At 46.3% G+C, this 23,566-nt stretch overlaps 2 long non-coding RNA genes across 2 annotated transcripts; both read left to right on the top strand.

The window, feature by feature from the left end:
- Positions 1 to 2,146: 2,146 nt before the first annotated feature.
- On the top strand, positions 2,147 to 6,192 carry LOC140699251 (uncharacterized). Its single transcript, XR_012077286.1, has 3 exons — positions 2,147 to 2,259; positions 4,031 to 4,140; positions 5,544 to 6,192. It is a non-coding gene; the product is annotated as an uncharacterized lncRNA (long non-coding RNA).
- A 7,219-nt stretch (positions 6,193 to 13,411) lies between these two features.
- LOC140699247 (uncharacterized) lies at positions 13,412 to 22,082 on the top strand. Its single transcript, XR_012077281.1, has 3 exons — positions 13,412 to 13,530; positions 16,598 to 17,493; positions 21,573 to 22,082. It is a non-coding gene; the product is annotated as an uncharacterized lncRNA (long non-coding RNA).
- The last annotated feature ends 1,484 nt before the right edge of the window (positions 22,083 to 23,566 follow it).

Raw genomic sequence — 23,566 nt, 5'->3', positions numbered from 1 at the left:
CTCCCAACCCAGAGAGGCAGCCGGGCAGGCTTAGAAAGTCACAGCTCCCAGGGCAGAACCGTCTTTTGTAATAACTCCGGGGGCAGGCAGATTTAACAGGTCCCTGAGTCCAGCGGGAGGCTCAGTGTGGGGAAATCTGAGTGTGACAACTCCAGGGGGCCAGTCAGATGGGCCCCCTGCTCTTTTCCATGCATTTTACCTCCAAGAACGTGTCCTGTTCTCAGAATGAAGTTCAGAGGAATATTCCTCATGCTTCCTGCCTGGAAAGGAGAAAATAACTCTATTGAAATACACCCAGAACATTCTGTTTCATTGGGGGTAGTTGTTTTTTGTTTGTTTTTTTAATGAAAAATTATTTTACCAGAGCCTAACCAACCTGGGAGAAGGGAAATCCATTCTGTCTCACCCAAATTGGGGTGGGGGGAAAGAGACACACTTGTGGAGGTCACAGCTCAGGGCACAGGCTCAATGAGAACTAATCACAGGACTGCAGATGCCCTGCTCTGTCCCACTCCCCCAACACATTACCTCCATGACAGTAGGGCCCCTGTGTAATAACAGGAATAAAACTAAAAGAAGTAAATGTCTCAGGAGTGTCTAGGGAAAATCCAAAGACAGCGGGGAGATGAAAACAAGGACACGCAGGCTGTTTTAGCCTCTCACACCAATAGCTGTAGCAAACTACACACAGCCCAGCCAAGGTAGATAAACAGACAACCTCACAGAAGAAATTATTTATTTTGGTTCTCTTACCCAGTGCATTCCATGGTGCATCCTCGCCTAGAATTGAGTGGAAGCAAGTCCATCTCAGAAGGGACATAACTGAAGAGGGATGGCTTCCCAGACTCTGATGGGCAGAGAGAGCACCAGCCTGGGTGAGAGCACAGTGAGGGGTGGGGTAGGGGGTGGGCTGCCTTCTTCCCCAAATAAGGAACCTTCCTGAAGCCAGCACAGTAGGAGGGAGGGCCATGGGGTGGAAGCAGACAGACTTCTTCCTGAGAACTGATGGGATGCCTCAAAGGGACCATTCAGGTGCCCAAACTGGGCCCTGAGGGTGGGAGCCAGTCGGTCTGACTCAGAGCCCAGGACTGAGGTGGGCGCACAGCAGGCCGGTCTTACTTGGCCGGATCCATTTCACTTCTCCGAAACACTGTGTAAAACATGAAGCGTGGACGGCCTGGTGAGCACAGCTCTGCCCTCAAGACCTGTTCAACTCCTCTCTTCCCGGAAAACAGCATCTCTGAGCCCGTCCTTGGTGACCTCACAGAGATCACCCAAGTGGCCCAGGCTAGTGACCGGGAACATGTACCTTCCTGCAGGCAACCCCTGACGTCCACTGATGCATCTTATACTGGCAAAGAGTGAGTCCCTGTGCATTGGTCTAACAGCTGCCAAAGGCCCAAGAGTGTGTGGGACATGCAGGGGTGCAGGAGTGTAGGCAGTGCAAAAGTAACTGATGACAGGCATGCAGGGGCTGTGGAGGGCGCAGGCAGTTCAGGGGATGCGGGAGTGGAGGGATGCAGAATTGCAGAGAGTAGCAGGGGTGCAAATGTGCAGGGAGTGTAGGGATGCAGGGAGGTGCTCAGGAACGTGACCAGGATTAGAAGGCAAGTGCACATCCTTGCAGTCAGCCTGACCCCGGGAGGCTAGTACAATGCTTTGGGGCAGCGGCGGCGGCGGTGGCGGTTGGGAGGCTGCCCGGGCAAGCCGGTAGATTTCTTCTCTTCCCTGCAGCCTGGCCTGGGTTGGGGCTTGGCCGCCAGAGATTCGCCAGATTTTAGACTCCAGGTAAGCTTGCTCCTGGGAGGTGGGGCGGTTAGGTCAGGGGGCTATGGCAGCGGCAGAGGGGCGGAGCGGGGCTGCCCCTGGCGAACTGGTGGAATAGCTGCCTTGTCCTGGCTGCCGGGCCTGGGAGCGGCCTCTGCTTCCCCAGGTCGCCGGACACGCCTTTCCCACTCAGCTTGCTGAGTGCAGAGTGGGGGCGGTGTCATTAAGCTGCGGGGCCCACAGGGGGAGGGGGGCTGCCGCGGGGAAGCCGGTCTATTCGCTCCGCTCTCCCCGGCGGCAGAGCCAGGGGCGGCTTCTTCTGCCCTAGAGGCGGGACGTGGGTCTCCAGGTGAGCTTGCTCCTGGGAGGCGGGGGCAGAGGCGGCAGGGGGAGGGGATGTGTTCCAGGGAGCTGCTCCATTTCTTCTCTCCCCCGCGGCCTGGCCTGGGGGCGACCTCTGCCGCCGGAGATTTGCCTGAGATCCGACTCCAGGTGAGCTTGCTCCTGGGAGATGGGTGCGGTGCGGTCAGGGGGCCGGTAAGTTGGTGGTTGAGGGCATAGGGAGGCTGCCCTGGAGGAGCTTGTGGATTAGCTCCCTGTCTGCACTGCGTGGCCTGAAGGCGGCCTCTGCTGCGCCAGGTCCCGGGACACCCCTGTCCCACTTTGCCTGCTGGGGGCGGGAGACAGGGTAATAAGGGTGCAGGGGTGGCGGTTGTCGGGAGCCTGCAGCGGGGGAGTGGGCCCATTTGTTCCCATCTTCCCCGCGGCTTGTCCTGGGGGCGGCCGCTGTTGCCTTGGGTTACGAGACACGTGTATCCTAGTCGGTCTGACCCCGGGAGTTGGACTTGGTTCATTGGGGGTGGTGGCAGCAGCGGCATGTTTTCCCATGGAGCTTGTCCATTTGCTCCCACTTCCCCCCATGGTTTGCCCTGGGGTCGGTCCCTGTTGTCCCAAGTTCGCCGGACTTCCATCTCCAGGTCAGCCTGCTCCCTAGAGGAGGCCACTTTGAAGTCAGGGGCAAGAGTGGTGGCTGCTGCGGGGGTAGGGGCTGCCTTGGGGAGCTGGTGGATTGGCTCCCTTCTCCCTGATGGCCTGGTGTGGGAGTGGCCTCTCCTGCCCCAGATCACCAGACACACCTGTCCCACTCAGCCTGCTGGGGGAGGGGCGCCCTGGGCGGTGCCTTTAAGGTGCGTAGGTGGCGACGGCGGGGGTAGAAGACATGCAGCGCGGAGCCTGTCAATTTGCTCTCCTCTTCCCCGTGGCCAATCCTGGGGGCGTCCTCTGCTGCCCAAGAAGCCGGATGCCCGTCTCCAGGTCAGCTTGCTCCTGGGAGACGGGCTCGATGCGGTCGAGGGGCAGAGGCAGCTGCGACGGCCGGCTGCCCCGCCTAATGGGGCCACTTCTTCTCCTCTCCCCTGACCTGGCCTGGGGACGGCCTCTCCCGCGCAAGATTCGCCTGACACCCCACACCCGGTCTGGTTGCTCCTGGGAGGTGGGCGCGATGAGATCAGGGGGTGGAGAGGACAGAGCGCTGCCCCTGGCGAGCTGGAGGATAAGCTCCCATCTCTCTGGAGGCCTGACTTGGGGGTGGCCTCTGCTGCCCCTCATTCCCAGGTCACACTTCTCCGGGTCATATTTCCCTGGGGTTGCAGTAGGGTGCAGGGGCATCGGTGTGTTGGCGGGGGTATGGAGCCTGCTGCTTGGGAGCTGGTGGTTTAGCTCCCATCTCTTCCGCAGCTTGGCCTGAGGGCAGCCTTTGTTGCCCCAGGTCGCAAAGCAGTTTCCCTGACAGCTTAGCCACCGGAGGTGGGCAGGATGGGCTGACGGGGTTGAGGCAGCCGCCAAGGCAGTGACAGAGGGGTCTGTCCCTGGCCAGCTGGTCAATTTGTTCCCATCTCAACCTTTGCTGCCCCAGTTTCACAGAACTCCCTTCTCCAGTTTATTCTTCTCCTGGGAGGTGGGCGCAGTGCATGCAGCCCAAGGTCTGGGCTTTCCCATGGGGAGGGGCAGAACTCTCTTTTTCTCCTTTGTCTTTATTCTTCAATGAAGTGGTTACTGGACGCAATTCTTAATTCTGAGAATGTGTAGCCTGTGTTACGGAAGAGCTGCTGGACAGTGAGTTTTCTGGGTGGATTTTCACATCAGCTGATGCCCCAGGCAGGCAGAAAAGCTATTACTCACAGCTTCTTAGTCTGGGGTTGGCTGTGGCCCCGCAATCCTCACCATGCTTTTTAAAAATGTGTTACTCCCCTCTTTTTCCTAGGTGACATTTTAGGTTATTGGGTCACAGATTGCTGGCACACTCATCCCTGTTCTCAAACATCTTTTAAACATGAGTGAAGTGATAAGTAGGGGAAGATGATTTACTGAAAGGTAAGAATACTTAAATTCGCATTAAAGCTACATTCTGTCAATCTTTCTCAAATGATTTTTCTCTGATTCTAAATCCACGACCTAGTGAATGTTGTACTCCTGTATAAATTGATCTTCACATCACATTTGTTGAGTGGTCAACGAGATTTGTTAATTAGATTATTCCTGAAAGAAAAAGTTCTGGCTTTTGAGAATTCCTTGTCTGATGTCACCCAGGCAGTCACAGTAGAAGACAGAGCTGATATAAAAATCCCTCAGCTGCCTGAACTGCAAAGCTTCTGGGATTACTGATCCCTGAAATGCAGGTGACTCTTGATGATAATCTGGGGGATGGTTTATATGATCAGATTCTTCCAGTCCTATAAATGGGTTCCATGGCCCCAGCCCCGGGAGAACTGGTCATAAGGGCCATATCGTGAGGGGTGGGATGGGAAGGCAAGGTGTAAGAGTTGGAATCACTGAGCTTCCACACTCACTAAACACAGACTCCAGAGCCTAATTGTTGTCAGATTCTGTTCTGGATTTGAGAGTGTGTTCATACATAATTCTTGCCTTTCTGGAGTCACTGCCTGGGTGGAAGTAAACTTTACATAGATCTGTGGAGGATGACAATTAAGTAGATGGGCTGTTATGGTTCTCAGAGTGCCCAGGCTTGCTCTTCCAGGCACTCGTGGGACTAACGAGAGTCATGTTATTCACTCATTCACCGATTTATTACCCTTGAATTGATCACTCGTCCCACAGTAAGTGAAACAAGGGATCAGGAAGCTGAGTTTTGTCCCCTCTCCTATCACTGATTGTATCTGTCAGTCGGGCGCCCTGCGTATGCATTGTGAAATGGTGGTATATCGTGCCCAATGGGGCAGCACTGTCAGTTCTGAGAATCAGGGTAGACACGTGGGTAGGACAGCACCCTGACACACATGGCACCCCCCCACCCCGTGAGACAGCATTGTCGATGCTCAGGTGACCCGATGTAGACTGCGGTGCTAAACCTGAGCATGTTTAGTGATCCTGGTGGCTATGGAAATACAGACTACCGGTCGCTACCTCTGGAGAATCTAAGGGTGTGCACCCCAGAATACTGCATTTTAAGAAGCACTTTAACTAATTCTGATGAAGAGATCTGAGTGTCCCACTGAGAAACACTGGTGTGCGAGGCACCCATATTGAGGATTCTCAGGGAACGATGTCTTTTCAGGATGGTCCAAGGGCCCTCACTTGAGACTTATGCCTTGGTTTTAATTGTATGTGTTCAGAAGAGATGTCTTTCACTTCCAGTGCTTATCAGCATGCTCTGTGCAGGAATTTGCTCTCAGTAGATGGCAAAAACTATGATTCTTCAGGTCACCGATCTACAGTGTGAACGATATTTTATTTTGGTTTTCTTTATTGCAATGCAGAGTCTCCCGAGAAGAGATTCAGACTGAACAGCTTTGTGTCAGACTTTGGAAGACTGCTGCTGCCCAAGGTGTTCTCTGGCAGCGCAATGACAAATCTAGGCCCCTCTTTCACTGCTACATCAATGAAGTGGACCACTTGGACAAGGCCAAACCTGGTATCCCTACCATAGCCCTTTACAGTGATACTCGGCTACAGAAAGTCATCAGATGCAGCAGGTGGCCAGAGGAGGAGCCGAACAGACTCATGAAATGTGACATCCCCAACTTCATCAACACGGACCAGAACTCTTCCTTTGAGGAAGATGATCTCCTGATTTTGTAACTACCGATTGTTCTGGAAAATAAGCCAGTTGCCCAGAACTCACACAAAGACTTGAATTGAGAAACGGGCTTTGTCAGGTATCTTTCTGAAGATGTGAAGTCTGTCTTTGTATGGCAGGAAGTCCCCTTTCACAAAACTGTATGTGTTTGTGTCTGAGAGAGGGAAATGGAGACAGACAGAAAAACGATGAAGCAGAAGAGAGCCCCCTCAGAAGAGAGCTAGTTAAGGTGAGTTTTTGTGCCTTTAATAAACATTTGGGGTTTTGGGGGGAACAAAGTATTTACACTGTCTTATTCTCCTCGTTGGAAACCTTGGCCCCGTCCTCAGTGTCAGTGGCCTTGAACGGGGGTTGCACTCTGCGTTTCATCTGGCGCTGCCACTTCCACGCTCTGCCTTTAGCACGTTGCTTTGCCTGTCAGGGTTGTTAACATTTTAACTGTAAGGTGAGGAGTCTAGAGTAGATGATACACCCCAGCTCTCCTGTTTTGCAAATTTCTGATTTCGTATTCGGATGAGGCTGGGATACACCCAGAGCAGTATAAACCAGGCCCTACCTCCTGCCTACTGCTGGGGCACCCCTCAGGTCTGTGCCTTCTACTCAACCCTTTACTGAGCCCAGCTTTTGTCAGGAGCCCAAGTGCCTACCGGGATGGCAGGGGACTTGTCTTTTGTGGTCACGGTGGCCTACAATTCTATTGGTTGTGCTGAAACAACTCTTCTGAGATCCTCCACCCACCCTTGCTCACACCTAAGAACAGCCCTACGGTTCCTTTCCTAGGAGGAGGATCAATCCATGGTGCATTTTATGACAATCCTGTCCCCAGGAATGCACGGAAGTTTATCAGCTGAGTGAGGGGAGGTGTCTCTGTGTCCCTTTATCTCTGCTCACAGTTCCCTGCCACCGGCTACTGAACAAGAAAAGTGCTATTCACCATGCTGTGTGTTTTGCAAATGTGTAGGTGATGGTCTTGTGGCTCGTGTGTGGGCTTTGATTTGGGATGGTGAAGGGCTTATGTATACCTCATCAACTTGTATTCGAGGTGGCCTGGTGCCACACAGATTTGATTCATGAAGGCATCAAGCCTGCACACTGGTTTGGAGACAACTTGGTTTTGATCATTCACACTGCATGCATGACTCGCTGCTAATCTCTGGGTGATTTTTTCATTTTAGATTTATTCACCCCGTGTCTTGCTTAAGCTGATAAATACATTTATTTCACCAGAATATTCTCTGATTCTTTGTTTTCACACATCCAGTTTTTTTAATTCCTTTAAAAATGATTCTGTGTTTATAATGCCTCCTAATTTCTATCATCTCTATGTTCCCAGTGGCCTGAGCCATGCACCAGATTTGATTCCGGAACTGTTCCACCAAAAGAAATCCCTTTGCCATAATATCTTTTGAGGAAAATATTATTCTTTAAGGCTCTAACAGTAAATCGTAGAACAAAGCATGGAACATTTCTTGTAGTTAATATATGTTCGTGCGAAAAGAAATGATATTTTCATTAAACAATGTTGATTTTAATAACTTTTACAAATGTGAATATTGTTATTCATAATTTAAGTAACCAGATAAAATCACAGGTATTTATTATGAAGATTGAAAACTATTTACACGGTCTCTTAATTAGAAGTAGCTTTATTAGAAGACTGAAGGGTATTTAAAAGATGGAAAAATACCCATGATGACAGCATCATTTTTATTAACTAAATATCAAGAACTCTGCAGGGTTAAGATTTAACCCTCTGCAAGATGCCAAGTTAGCATGAGGTAGTTTGTGGATGCTGCAAGAAGACAGGACACTCCCCCAGGATCAGAGTCAAAGGACTTCCTGCCAGCATAGCAGACAGCCAGTGGTTCATGTTCATGTTGGTTCCTGAGTTCCTTTCCTATTGCTGTTGTAACAAAGGACCACAGACTCAGTGGCTTAAAGCAATACACGTTCATCTTCTCACTGTTCTAGGGTGCAGAAGTGCAAAGTCAATGTCAGTGGGCTAAAACCAACGAGTGGCCAAGGCTAAGTTCCACACCGAGGCTTTTGGGAGGGATTCGTCTTCCTACCTTTCCCAGCTTGCAGAGGGGCTCACACTCCTTGGCCCAGGGTCCTGTGTCACTGTGACCTCTGCTGCCACTTTACATCTCTTTCTCTGACTATATAGATATAGAGGAAGAGTCTTCTACATCTGGTATGGACCCATTTTCCTAAATGGACATTGTATCCCTATTTATGTGCAGATGAAAACCACTTCCCTCCAGGGTTCAGTGGCATCAGCTCACAAGGTGACCACTCTGGGCTTTAAGTGTCCTCTTTGTATTGTCACCTGGGAACTTCTCTCTCCATAGTTAGCTCTGTGTTACTTTGTTGTTGTATTTTACCCGGCATTACTGAAAGTTTTCTTAAAAGGGATCCTAATTAGCTCTGTTTACCTGTTTCCAGAGCTGAAAGCTTCAGTTCTAGAGTATCTGTTTGATTTTTCTTAAAAATACATTCCAGTATATTTCCCTGGTGAAAGTCTTTACCCTGTTATCTATTCTCCCAACATTTCCTTATTTTCTTGAATATATTAAAAATATTTTATAGCCTTTATTGGTAACTCTGATTCCTACATCACCTGGGGGTTTGCATCCTTTGTCTAATGCTTCTTATACTCATATTATCTGTCATACAGTCTGGACATGTTGCATGTCAAGAAATTCTTTATTACATGGTAGACATTGCAAATGGAAAATGCATATGTTATCTTCCATGAGAGGTTTTCTACCTTCCCGTTAGGCAGACAGGGTGAGGGACTGATCATGTCACTCTAATAAGGCGCTGAGGTGGATCAGGACTAAAGTGCCTTTTTTTTAAAAACAGATTTGAGGTATACTTGGCAAAATAATTTTCACACGTTTGAATTGTACAGCTTAATATGTTTTGATGTAAGTATATCCCCAAGAAACCATGACCACACTCAAGACAGTGAACATACCCGTCACCCCAAAGCTTCTCTCCTGCCTTTTGTTGTCCCTCCTTCCCTCCCCGTCTATTCCCCTGGAAACCATTGATCTGCTTTCTATCACAACATATTGGTTTGCATTTTCAAGATCCTTATATGAATGGATTCATGCAGTATCTACTCTATGTTGTCTGACTTCCTTCATTCAGTGTAATTATTTTGAGAGTCTTCTGTGTTGCTGTATTAATAGCTTATTTGTCTTATAGCACAGTATTGTTTAGTGCTGAGTTTTACTGAATAGTTTATTGTGAGCAGTGTTTGGATAGACCATCATTTCTTTCTGCGTTTACTTCTTGATGGATGCATGGGTTATTTACAACTTGAGCTATTATAAATAAATTTTCAGTGAATATTTGGTTACAAGTCTTTGTATGGATATATGCTTTTCTTTTCTAAAGCACCAGATGAGGAATGTCTGGGTTATATGGTACATAGGTCTTTACCTTTTTTAAAGAAACTGTTAAAGACTTTTCCAAAATGGTTGTACTATTGTAAATTCCTCGTGGTGTGTATCAGTTCTGGTTGCTCTACTTCCTTGCCAGCACTTTGTAAGGTCGGTCTTTCTAATCGTATTCATTCTAGTATGTATGTGAACTAGTATCTCACTGTGGTTTTTAAAAGCATTTATCTAATGACTAATGACATCTTTAATTAGCATCTTTTCATCTGCTTATTATCCATCTGGATATCTTTACTGAAGTGTGTTTCCTGGCCTCATTCATTCATTCAGGTGTTTGCATTATTATTGAATTTTGAGACCTCTTTATTCTGGATCAGATACAAAGAGAGACCTTTATCAGATATATAATCTGCAAATAGCTTCTGTCTATGGCTTGTCTTTTCATTTGCTTAGCAGTGTTTAGAAGAACTTTGAAGAGTCTTCATGTTGATAAAGTTCACTCTACCAGTTACTTTTTAAAATACATTATACTTTTGGTGTCATAACAAAGAAATATTTGCCAAACCCAAGGTCATAAAGCTTCAGCCTATGCTTTTTCTCCTCGCTGTTTTATAGTTTTAGATTTCCTATTAATATCTATGATCCATTTTAAGTTAAATATTGTATATTTTGTGAGGTGTGGATCAAAGTTCATTTATTTTTTTTGCCTATCACTATCTAATTGTTCCAGCACTACATGTTGAAAAGATCCTTTCTCCACTGCATGCTTTTTGAGAATCAATTGTCTATATAAGTTTTGGTTTAGTTCTGAACATTCTATTGTGTTCCATTATTCTATTTTCCTGTTTTACACCAACACCATACTTTCTGATTACTGTAGCTTTATAAAAAAGTGTCTGAAAATCAGATAGTGCAAGTCTTCCAGCTTTGTTTTTCTTGTTCAAAGTTGTTTTGAATATTTGGGATCCTTTGAATTTTTATATGAATTTTGGAATCAGTTTTTAAATACCTTACATCTTGTTCTGCCAAAATTCCACTCATGTCTTTGGCCATCTCCAAAGCCACATTTTCTGAAGAAGTCTCTCTAGATCCCAGATGAAAGGAATTTCTCTTTCGTCTGTGCTCCAATCACATTTGATAATATTTGGTTACATTTATTCATATTTGGCTGTATGTACTTGCCTGGTCTTTCCAGCCATATAGTAAATCTCAAAAGATTAGGAATCTTGACTTGGTTCCCTCTGTCTGCTGAGAAATTAATTCTATGCTTTGCAGGAGTGAGCCCTGCAGCAAGAGGTATCTGCAGCACACATCTTGCTCATTGCTTGCATATTGTCAAGGAATCCTACAGATTTAGAATTGCTTGTTGATTGTTGTCTCCAAGATGGCTCAGTCTTTTTTATTTCTATTGCAACTGCTGTAGTTTCAAAGAACAATGGGCTAATTATTTTCCAAATATCAAATCATACTCTAATTGTGTTGTCACGCAAATTATGTGCTGCTGTGTCTTAACAACCTGCTTAGTGTTCACAGGCTCCTTCACTCATAGAACTTTTGGGAGAATGTCATATCCTTAGAGATAGTAACGCTGTCTTTGGCGACCTGAGCAGCAGTATCTGAACTCACTCCTGCTGTTTTTCCTGTGTCCCCTCTAGCCCTCCTCCAGCCTTCCATGGGGGGCCCTACATTTCTGCCTCGGAAAAGCCTGTTGCTTCTCAGGAAGACTTCCCTATGAAAGATAATCATGTCCTTCTTGTGGGGACATTCAGTCCAGAGACCTGACAGCAGGGGAAAATGTTTAGCCTGCTTTTGGTAGAACCTAAATTCTTCCATACTTATTAGAAGCAAATCCAATGAGGAAACTGTTCTGGCATCTAACAAATCAGCATAAATGTATGATAAGGCAGATCAGCTTCCCCATCTCACTTAGTGTTCATGTTGATGTGACACTCACCTTGGCTAACATTTTCTCCTGTGAGCAACGTAAAGTTCAAGACATTAAGAATGGCTTTTTTTCTTCCTTAGTCTTTCCACATTCACTGTGTTTCGTGAGATTATATGAATCCTGCTTATTTTCAGCACAGTACTAAGTTTTAAAAAGGATCATGTGTTTAAAAGGCTAGTGGACAATTTTTTAGAAGACAGAAATCCTCAGATTTTGGTCCTAGAGTTGAATGTTGGTTAGTTATGAACGAAAATTCCCGTTAAAATTTTAAATTCAGTGATATAAAGTTTTAAAAATAGTTAAATATTAGTCAATTTCATTAAACACTATAGCAGTTATTTACTTTTAAGCCTGTTTCTGGGGTAACTTTGCAATGATTCCCTCCCTTTATTGATTCCCTCTTTATCAAATCCTTGAGAGTCCCCTGTCGTCATTGTCAGTATCATCATTATCATCATCATGGAACTGATTCCTCTGGAAGATTCTAGGAAAATAAAGAGATGGACGGGGTTATGTGTAGGTCAGTGGGTGCATATACAATAAGAACAGCTGTCAGACATTAGATGCAAGATACCCATTTCATTTAGAGAAGAATGTGGTCATGAAATCCTGATGTGGTGAATGAAGGAAGCAGTAGGAACAGGATAGTCAGTGGAAAGGAGGAGGAATTGAGTGAAGCGGGGAGCATAGATCCTTGGTTAGGTGATCAGCACATTGGTGAGAAAGAGGGGAGTGTGATGGCAGAATCATGTCCCTCCCCGGCCACAGGATAGCCACCTGTGACATGTTACTGTACATGGCAAAAAGGATGACAGATATTTTAGAACAAAAATCTTAGAGGATTTCTGTTTCCTAAATTGTCTATTAGTTAGCCTTTTAAATCCATAGTACATTATTAAAGATTAGTGCAGGGGCACAAATAAATAGGATTCATATAATCTCACCAGACATACTGAATGTAGAAAGATAAGGAAAAAAAAACAAACAGTCACTTATAAGTGCCTTGAACCATAAATTGCTCATGAGAGGAAATGTTACACAAGGTGAATGTCACAGCCACATACATACTGCCTGAGTGGGATGGGACAAGGGGATCGTGAGATAAGACAATAGGGTGAGTAGCCTGGATTGTCCAGGTGGGCCGAATGTAATCACAGTGTTCCTTAAAATGGAGTATATTTCCCAGCTGAGTTTAAAATCAGAGGGAGGTGTAGCCATGGAGCAATGTTCAGAAAGGCTGCTGGCCATGAAAATGGAGGAAGTTGATGGGCACAAACTATGGAAGGTGGGTGACCTCTTTAAACTGGAAAAAAAAAAACAAAACAAGGAAACATTCTCTTCTAGACTCTCTAGAAAGAAGGAACCCTGCTGGTACCTTGAATTTAGCCCAAGGAGAACTGTGTTGCATCACTGACCTCCACAGCCATAAGCTGATAATTCTGTGCTAGTTTAAGCTATTAAGCTTATGGAAATTTGTTACAGTGGTAATAGGAAAATAACATAGTGAGCGGTAGTGTAAGGGATTAAAGGTCTAGGATGGGGTGTGGATAGAATTCTGACGTTTACCTCTAAAAAACAACCAGGTGAAGTGGGAAGGTGTTTTAAGGAAGACCTACCTGGCAGGGCTGTCAAGCAGACTGGAGCGAGCGGAGCCTTGGAGTTAGAGGAATCAACTAAATCTCTACCAGAAAAATAAGGAATAAAATGTAACAGGGCTTCAGTGTTAGTGGATGTAGGAATGGAAATGGGAAGAGAGATATAAACATTATTTTGAAATTAGCTACAGGTTTGATGACTGCATGTTGGGGAGAGTTAGCCGATGTGTGGACTGAATGTTTGCATCCCCTCAAAATCCGTATGTCGAAACCCCATCTCCCAGGGTGATGTTATTGGGAGGCGGGGCCTTTGGGAGGTGATTAGTAGGATAAAATGAGGTCATGAGTGTAGAGCCCTCATGAATGGTATTAGTGTTCTTATACAGGGCCCCAGAGTGCTTGCTTCTCTCTGCTCTCTGGCCCATGAAGATAGTGGGAAGACAGCCATCTTCGAGCTGGTAATCCTCTCCCAGATACATTGACCTTGAAAGCCTCAGCCTCCAAACCGTAAGGAATATGCTGATTGTTTAAGCCACCCGACCCACGGTAATTTGTTACAGCATCCCAGACTGACGAAGACAGTGGAGGATAACACTGAGTTTGTCACTGATTGCCTGGAGAATGCTGAAACCCAGGGAAGTGGGCAGCACAGACGTTTACTCATTTAATCCTGCCAACACAGTAGGGGATAAAGTCTACATATTCCTCGCTATTTGAAAGGTAAGGAAAAAGAGGCACAAATAATAACAACGACAACGACAACAACAACAACAATAATTTGTCCAAGATTAACACAGAACCCCCTGGAGGGAGAGTGAGAATTTATACTTATGCAGGCTGGCCCCAGAGCCCCTGCTCATAACTACTAAGTCAGACCATCTTGCTTATGTGGATCAGTTGTTTTCAACTGTGATATGAGGGTACTGTGTCCAGTAACTTATAATTTCAAAATACCTCACTGTAAGGCAAACATTAGTCACAGGCATTAAAAACCTCCAAAAGCAAGACATAAAAAAATAACTTGTTAGGGCAAGATAACCAAAAATGTTTTTAAATATTATACCTGCTGACCCTTTGCAATAAAATGTTTATTTATAATTCTGTCTGGCTACAGAATAACATCATAATCCTGCATGTGGCTTGTGGCTCCCATGTTGGACAGCACGGGCCTAGAGAATTTAAATGACTTGCCCAGCCTCGCCCAGGAAGCTCGTGGTGGGATCAGAGCTATAGTCTGGGACTTTTCCTTCCTATCCAACAAGTCCCTCATGGAAGTTTAGAAGCTTCTCCTTTGGTGCCCAGCTGTCTATCCGTACTTATGACATCTTGTCAGGTGCCCCGGCCTGCTTCTGAACATCAGCCAGAACCCACTTCTGCTCTTTTTTGGCCAGGTAATACCTTCTAGCAACTTCCATTGCCTTCTTGGCATCAGTTCTTACCTGGAAGGGTAGTGGCTAGAGATGGAAATGTGTCCACATGACAGGTTTTTCATAAATATAGTAGGAGTGGTCAAGAGAAGAAAACGTCAGGAAGGCGAGTGTTAGCAGGTCATTAAATATACAAAATGCATACTTTCAATGTATGTTTGTGTTTCCGAGTCTAGGCTTGTTCTACTCGTGCATTACAGGCCAACACATCAGGAGACCAGGTTTTGGGGCAAGAAATAGCAGCTTTAATTTGTAAAGCCAGCTGAGAAGATGGTAGACCAATGTCCTGGAGAACCATCACCCCAAGTCAGAATTCAGGCTCTTCTTATATTAAAAAGGGGAAGCGGGAATGCTTGGTTGTTGCAAACTTGGTGTATGAATTCTTATTTGTTAGAATCCTTGGTTCTTGCAGCTCTTCACCTGGGTCAGATCCGTGTAAATCTCCAACAAACAAATGTTATTTTCTATTCTGTATCTTGTTATCTTTATACGAATGGAAAAGTGTTAATATCCTTCAAAGTCAGAGCCTTGAGAATAGTGTCTCCTGTATATTTCAGGCTCTAGGCAACATTGTTTCACAAAAGGTGCAGAAACAACAAGACTAAGCCTAGGAAACAGGGTACAGGGTTAAATTCAAAGGAACAGATCTAATAAGGAGTCAGATTTATTCTTTCCTATTTCAGTAGTGCCATGGAGAAGGCACATTGGGCAGCTTTCTGTAGGGTCCTGGAGGCATTCTCTCTCAGACTCTGTGCGCCTCTTTTGAAAACCGGTCATCGCTATCTGGCCTGCTGGAAAACCACTCCGCCTGTTTTGCCCTGATGATGTGTTCTGTTTATAACTCATCTCTACTCCTTGGAAAACAACTCAATAAAAACTCAGTTGGTTTTCCACCAGCCCTGGGCAGGGGTGAGGGATAGCATGTTATTATTTTAATAAAAAAAATATAAAAGAAGTCTTAAAACAGCACTGGGCACATAGGAGAGAGACAATCAATGCTTCCTGGCTTAAATCAAAAGTGATGACTCAGTGAGTCCATGGCTGCTGTATTTGCTGAGCTAGTTACTCCTTTGCTCCATTATACTTTTATTTTAACTGAAAAAGAAATATATGCATATGGTTAAAAAAATTCAAACAGAGCATAAAATACACAAGTGAAAGAAGTTTTCCCTCATCCTCTGTTCTTACACACCTCCCTGGAGATACCACTGTTTACAATTCTTTGTTTGCATTTCCAGGTATGCTATGCACATTCCCACCAATGTATGTAAATTCATTTAAAGTTTTACTTATTTTTAACTTAAAGGGATTTCAACCCTCAAGTGGCTTCTGCCCCGGTAATAGAAAAGAACAAATCTGACTCCATATTAGATCTGTTCCTTTGACTTTAACCCTGTGCTCTGTCTCCAAGGCTTCATCTTGATTGCAAAACAATGTTGCCTAGAGCCTAAAATATACAGGAGAGCCTATTCTGAAGGCTTTGATCTTTAAGGGTATTTAACACTTTTCCAATCATATAAAGATAACAAGTTGCAGAATAGAAAATAACGTTTGTTTTGTTGGAGGTTTACAGGGATCTGACCCAGGCAGATAGCTGCAAGAACAAAGGATCCTAACAAGAAGGAATTCCTACACAAAGAATTTTGCAAAAAACAAGCACATAGGAAAGGAGCCTGAATTCTGACCGGGGGAGATGGTTTCCCAGGACATTAGTTTGCCATCTAGGTCTACAGAAACTATCTATTCCATGCCCCAACAACTGGTCTCCCAACTTACTGGCCTGTCCTGCACTGAGGAGAATGAATTTGGACTCAGCAACACTTCTACCTACCTAGCAAGCTGGGCACTGAAACTGAAGGCAGCTCTCCCACACACAGGGGCCTACTGTGAGCCCTTGATTATTCCCGAAGGTTGGGGTGTGGTTTACTCAGAAGGGATGGGGACTATGCACCAACACTCAGGCAGTCTGCTCCTTCTGGGGCTCTGACATTTTACCTCCCGCTCCCTGCCAGCCCAACACTTGGGACAGTGAAGCTAAGGCAGAGATCCTGCCTCCCTGTTTCCCAGCGTGTAAAACGGGAATGTGTACTCTTCCCAAGGTAGTTGTGAGCAACAACACCTGCGGGTGCTTGGTTCCCGGAGCAACAGTAAACCCAGCTCCTTGTGGGGGCAACGGGTGTGATACCCGTAGGGTTTCTGCAGAGACCTTAGCTGGAGGGCTGGGCCAGGGACGTAAAATATGAGCTGTGCGCATTGAAGGGTTAAAGAAGGGTGCATAGGCAGGACTGCTGCCTCCTTTGTGGTGCCCCCAGAGGTAAAACGCTTTCTCCCCATCTCTGCAACTCCCCTCCCAACTCCAGATACCTGCCTTCTCTCTGCTCCTCCTGTCCATCTGTCTCCCTCCATTTTCCCCCTCCTCCCCTCCTCCTCCATTATTCTCCCTCCCTCGGTTCTCCACCTTCTCTCTCAGGATCCAGAGCGGATCGTTGGCCCTCCTGCGCATGCGCAGTCGCTGCCAGCTGGACCGCGGATTGGAAGCTCCAGCTCCAAGCGGAGGATCGGCCCCAAAGGCTTCACAGCCCTGTCGCCCGGTAGGCCTTTGACTCCTGCCTGGGGCCGGGGCCTCTGGCTGTGGAAGTGCAAGGTGGGGGGATATGGGGAAAGGGGTCATTCGGCTGCGGGAGGGCGGTCGGCTTGTCACAGCCCCCCAGGGCGCCAGTCAGCCTGTGTTCTACTGAATAGCTCCGGCCAGGCCCCTCTGCCCGCGCCACCTGCCCCGGCGCCCCGGCCACAGCTGTCCAGGGCCAGGTGTGTCCCTGCCGCCTCTTGGCTCAGCCGGGATCCCCTCAGTCCGCGGCTGGCGTCCGCTTCCCCTCTCCAGCCCGCGAGTCCTCTCCTCCCAGGCTTCCTTTCCTTGGCCGCCGGCCCGTCCCCACCACTGGGCGGGCTGCGTCCCGGGCGGGCGGGGTCTGCGGACCCGGACGGGGGCGGGCACCTGGGGATGGGGCTGGGGCTGGGGCTCGCCTCCGAGCGGGGCTGCAGCCCGCATCCCCCACCCCACTCTCCCTGCCCCGCGACCCCGGGGCTGCCTTCCTCTCCCTTTCCTGCTCCCTGAGGTACAGATCAGCGGCGTGGGCGCTGCTCTCCCAGCTAAGAGCCTCTGGCTGTAACTCCCAGCTTCTCCTGGTGGAGTCGGGAAAAGGGAGCGGCAGTTCTGAGGGAGCTTCTGTCTCCTCGCTCAGTATTTCTGCCCCAGGTAAGTACCTTGAACCATTTCAGGTGTAATGATGGCGGTGCTTGTTGATGTCACGTGTTTTTATAGTAAGAGGGATTACAGTGTTGAAAGCAGGGCTTGGTTCAGTTAAAAATAAGCTTAAGGCATGAGGCTGTGACATCCTCCATCCTTCACTCTCCCAGGGTGAAACGTGAGACCATCAATCTTAAAAAGATACTTACAGTCCCTAACTAGCCCAGCCCAGCTAGTGTATGTTAACAGGAACAGCACCACCCGAGGCGTTGTGGACCCAGGGACATTGCAGTCCTAAAGAGCTCCTGGCAAAATCTGTTTTTTTTTTTGTTTGTTTTGTTTTGTTTTTTGTTTTTCATAAATTGTGGGACAGACTAGTAGTATAGAGGGAAAAATGATTGGCAAGAAGGATTTTTTCATATAACAGCTTTATTGTGATATTGTTCACACACCATGAAGTCCACCCACTTAAATGTTACAATTCAGCAGCTTTTAGCATATTCACATTTGTGCAACCATTATTATTCCAGAACGTTTTCATCACATCAGAAAGTCCAGTGGAAATGAATGACCTATCCACTCCTTCCCACTGGTGGTTCTAAAGAAGTTTCTTGGCTGTTTTTGACCATAAATTAACTTGTTACATTCCATGAAATATCTGGGAGGAATTCTAATCAGAATTGCAATGAATCTGTCTATCAAAGCAGGAAGAATTAATGTCTTTATGGCATAAACTTCTTCTACCCATGAATATATCTGGGGCCCTATCTTTTCATCTGTCCAGAGCCAGGCCTATGGGAAATCCTCATTAATTCTTGGGTTTGTGGATGATGAGATTCAATACATCGTTAGATGCAACTGTAGACTTTCACAGAAGAGAAAATTAACCTCCTAGAAGCCAACTGATTCTCTGATGGTTAGAATGAGTGACAGCTCCTGTTGGAGTGTTCGAGTGGACTTGTTGCTTGCAGAGTTCTCCACCACCTACAGCTAAGGGGATTACCGTGTTCTTTTACTTTTTTTTATGGCGTTGCTTTTATTTTTGCTTATTATATAAAATTATTTTTTATTGAAGTGTAGTCAATTTACCATGTTAGCTTCAGATGTACAGCAGAGATTTAGTTATAAGCATATGCATATGTATATACATGTCTTTCAGAATGTTTTTAGTACAACTCATTACAAGAAATTGAATATAGTACCCTGTGCTATATAGTAGGTCCTTGTCATTTATTTTATATTTATTACTGTGTATCTGTTAATCCTCCCTTTCCTGCCTGCTAACCAGTTTGCTTTCTATGTCCATGAGTCCATTTCTAGCAGCACCGTTTTTGCTAGTAATATATGCTGGTTGGCTGCTTTCGGTTTCAGTAATTCCATCTTATGTGTGGGCGTTTTTCTTCTGGTGGGCCAGTGTGTGGTTTCCACACGTGATAATAGAGATCTGTATTTGGGAGAACTCCAGGCCTCGTGTAGTCCCTGGTACAGAGCGCCCACTGAACTGATGCTTGAACTTGGAAAAAAACAGTAAATGTTGGAATTTCCACTATGGTTGAGACTTCCAGGTTTCTATAACCTCTTTAGCCCACCTTAATGTTGGCTGCACCCAGACTGGATAATTTGGTGGAACTTCATGGTATGATGGTGTAGAGACAGGGCCTTGTATGCTTCTTCTCTTTCCTTTTTCCAACACTCATTCTCCTGGGCCTTCCAGGTACTCCTCCAGAAGGGCCCAGGGCTGGCTTGGTGCTGCACTGAGGCAATATTTGTTAATAAGTCCCTTTCCTCATCTCTTCTGAGCCTCCGTTTCCTTCTCTGCACAATGAGGTCTTAGACTAGATAAGTGCTTTTCAGTTTCTTTTAAAGCCATGTTTTCTTTGAGAAACAGAAAATGCAAATCTCTCCTCCCATCCCAACCCTTTAGATTTTGACACGTCCTCCAAGGAGTGACATAGCCCTTTGTGGTAAATTGATGTGATTGTGATTCCACGTGGCACAGAAAAGACTCTTCAGAGATTTATTGCAGGGAGAGGGCAGGAAAGGGGCAGTATGTCACACTTTCTAGTGTGAGCACTGGAGCAAAGGCTTGGGTTTAAATGCGGTGTCTGACGTGGCCTCTCTCTAATCTTGCACAATGTGATAAACCTCTCTCCCTAGTTTCTTAATGTGTCAAGTTGGGGTGATAATATTTTAGGGCTTTTGTGAAACATTATACACATAAGCCATTTGTGTGTCGGTAGATACAAGACCTGCTAGAGAGTCAGGGATTTCTTTAAAAAGTATATATATATTGTCCACAGCACTCTGTGTGTATTTTGAAGTTCCTGGAGGGTGAGGGTTGAGTCTAAAGTCCATCGTGGGACAGGTGGCCCATGGGTCTGTGTGCCTCAGATTGCCCCCTCCTCCCCAGTCCTCTTCCTCTCAGGCCAGGATGAAGTTCCCTAGTAGATTTACACAGAGTTCTTGTGGAAATGGCTTTTCATTTTATTGTTTCACCAAGGAGGGTTGCCATCATGATCTCTGTGATCAGATTTTGGTGACCTGAAGGCTATGCAATAGGGGATTTCTATTTAATAAAAAGAAAAAAAATACAAATACAAAATTAGACCTAGGGTGGTGGCAGGGGCTATTGAACGTGGGAACCATTAGCTTTGTTAGCTTCAGGTGCAGTGGCCTCTGGCCACGAGGACCCTTCCTCGTGCTCTGAAGTTGGAGGGACCAGTGGGTTCAATGGGAATATTTACTGAGTGTATCTCATGGGCTGTGCATTGTCTTATTTGTACTGTGTGTTCATTATTTGAGACAGTGAGCTCATTTAACCTCAATAACCTCTTTAAAAAATTAGACTTTTTATTTTGAGATGTAATGTAGATTCCCATGTATTTGTAAGAGATAATATGGAGAGGGCCTATGGACTCTTTGCCCAATTTTCTTTAAGTGGTTCCATCTTGCAAAGTTGGGGTACTATTCATTCATGACTCACTAACACTTTTAGGTTTGTGTTATTGCCCTCATTTCTATTTATGAATAAACTGGTGTTTAGACAAGCACACAGGCCTGCCCAGGTCACCCACGTAGTTAGAGTAGAGTCGGGTGGAACGCGGGCTTGGCATTTCCAGGCAGTAACTTTATGATGGTCTGTGGCAGGGAGCAGCATTCACATTGCTTGTTTATTCATTCATTCAACAAACATTTATTGAATAAACTGTATGATTCAGATGCTTTCATAGGGTTATCTGATTCTTCAGCAGTATGGAGAATCAGGTAATGTTTTCTTTTTGTTTTTTTTAATATGAGAAAAATATCTCTAAGAGGTTATGATCTCCCCAAAGGAAAAATAGCTCATAAATGAGGGATAGCACATTTGTATAGTTCCTTCTTATGCAGGTGGTACTCTAGGCATTTTACATTTGCAAACTTCCATAATCCAGATGTGTTCTTGTAAGGCAAGGGTTTTTTTAAATTGTTTTATAGTCAAGTTTACAATGTTGTGTCAATTGCAAGGTGTTTTTATTTTGAATTTTGAATTGAAAAAATATTTTTTGAGGGGGGTAATTAGGTTTATTTATTTGTCGCATTTTTTTAAATGAGGTACTGAGGATTGAGCCAAAGTCCTTGTACATGCTAAGCACGTGCTTTACCACTGAACTGTACCCTCCTCCCCAAAGCAAGTTTTCTTACCCATTATTCTGCACCTTAGGAGTTCAAATAAATTGGAATTGAAATCCAGATATTTTGATCCCACTATGGTTCTTTGCATTATATCCTGCTGAGGGGTGGGGAAGCAGTTCCTTTATTCATTCCTTTATTCAGCAGTTTTGAGCACTGACTTTGCATCAGGGCCTGGCTAGGTGCTTGGAAACAGAAAACAAGAAATAACCCTTTCCTGCAGGGGATGGAAGCCTAGACCAAAAGCTGGGTAATGTGATCTGAGCTACAGTAGCCATGTGCAGACGCTGAGGACAAACTTACCCTCGATTTGCTAGGGCTTCCCATGCCTTCTGGCTGGTACACACCAGGTCGCCGCAGCCCAGTGAGGCAAGCAGCCCACAGCACAGTATGTACCTCGATCTCTCCCCTCTCAGCAGGGCCTGCAACATGAGCGCCCCTGACTACGTGCAGTGTGCTGAGGACCACCAAACTCTCCCCGTTGTGGTCCAATCCGTGAGGATCATCTTAGAGGAGAATTTCTTTTGCATCTATAATGGAATCTCCTTGGTGAGCCAGATCAGCCAGTGTGGCTCCCAGTGGGCACTCTGTATCTTCTATAGGTATCACTATGCACCCGAGAATGGATGGAGTGACTTCCAGACCCACCGCAATGTCGTGGGCCTTGTCATCATTACCGACTGCCTCTTGGCCAAGACCTTCTAGAAGCTCCACGCCCAGAGGAGCTGTATGGCACCACGCTCTACGACTCTCAGCTCTTTGTCTCTGTGCTGTATGGGGAGGTGGCCGAGCAGCCGCGCGCTGACGTGGCCTTCAATCTACAAGGACTGCAGGGTGGTGGAGAAGAGGATCGAGGACTTCACTGAGTCACTCTTCATCTTGCCCAAGTCCAAGTGCCTGGATGGGGACCCCCAAAATTCTCAGGAGAAGACTCCCTTCCTCTACATCCTGTTTGAGAAGGAGGACTTCGTGGGACTGAACACAGACAGCAGGTAAGTCAACCTGGAGGCCGGGCCACCCTGGCTGTGTGAAAGGTTGCTTCCCTACATCCTGAATGGGATCAGCAAGGAAGAGGGCTGTCTTGTAGCCAAGGCGGGAAGGAGGTGCAGCCCGCCGGTTTTCAGACGTTTAAAAGTGAATCTGCCTTTGTTTCAGAGAGATCCTTTTAGGGTTAGTGTGGACACTTACTCCCCCTTTTCAGCCAGGACACTTGGTGGGACCCCTGGAGTTGCTGTCCAATAGAGTAGCCACAGCCACTGATGCTAGGAGCGCTGGGGAGGAGGCTGGTCTGAGCTGAGATGTGCTTTAGGTCAAATGCACATCAGACGCTGAAACTTGTCTAGTAAAAAGAATGTAAACTATCTTCTTACTTTCTATATTGATTACATGTCAAAATGATAGTATTTTACATACAGTAGAATAAGTAAGATCTGTTCTTAAAATCAGTTTCTAGTTTTTTTTTCCCTTTTTTTTTTTACTTTTTAAACGTGGCAACTGGGAAACATTATTTACATGACTCTCATTTCATTCCTGTTGGACAGCCTGTCGTGGGACAGTTTCATCCCTTTACTTATAGATGAGACTCTGAATCCCGAGATGCAGAACGAAGCGCTGGTTGAGCTGGGGGTGGAGCCGATATCTCCTGCCTCCCAGGCCCAGCACCAACACGGCTCAGGCCCTCTACCCTGCCTGACAGCCGCCATACCAAGTTATGACATCAGAAACACTGCCAGGGGCTTCCGAATGAGCTCCATACGCAGGGAAAGGCGTGTCACAAAGAATGGGGCAGGGAAAAATTCGTCCTCACTTTGTCCCTGTGATTAGGTCAAAGGCCCCACTATGCCTTGGAAGTGCAGACGAGCTCTTCTGGGCTGCCTAGCCCCTCACCCTCTACCGTGATTCCCTGTGTATCTTTCAAGTTGTCCCTCGGGCAGAAGAGGGTGAGATGTCTTTGCCGATGGGTGGTCCCCCTTTACTCGGGAGATTGACGGGAGCTGTGTCCCCCCGGCCTCAGGCCTTTAGTCTGGCGTGCACTCATGGCGGTCCCACAGGTGACGGTCGGAGGACCTGGCACGTGCTGCCGGGCCTGATGTGGAGGAGCTGCTCTATGATTCTCTGTGATTCTAACGTCAGATTCTATTTTCTGGTTGTTGGTAAGTTGGAGGAGAAGATGCCAGAGAATTGATAAAACGAAAGTCCACACCAGTCCTGTGAATGACAGGCACAGGGGATCCGTGTCCCACCTGCGTGTGGTGCCTGGCGGGTTCTGGATTAATTTTCACTTCCTCCCCGGACATGCCTCTATGGTTTAAGGAAGGGGAGAGGCATGTCTTGGCCATGATCTGTACTTGTCCTCGCAGGGCCCTATGATCTACACGCCTGCACTCCCCTTCTGCTCCTTGTAGATGAGCTG

Source organism: Vicugna pacos, chromosome 1, assembly GCF_048564905.1.
Source record: "Vicugna pacos chromosome 1, VicPac4, whole genome shotgun sequence".
Classification (NCBI taxonomy): Eukaryota; Metazoa; Chordata; class Mammalia; order Artiodactyla; family Camelidae; genus Vicugna; species Vicugna pacos.
Note: the sequence above shows the minus strand (reverse complement) of the source record. Positions and strands in the feature narration are given on the sequence as shown.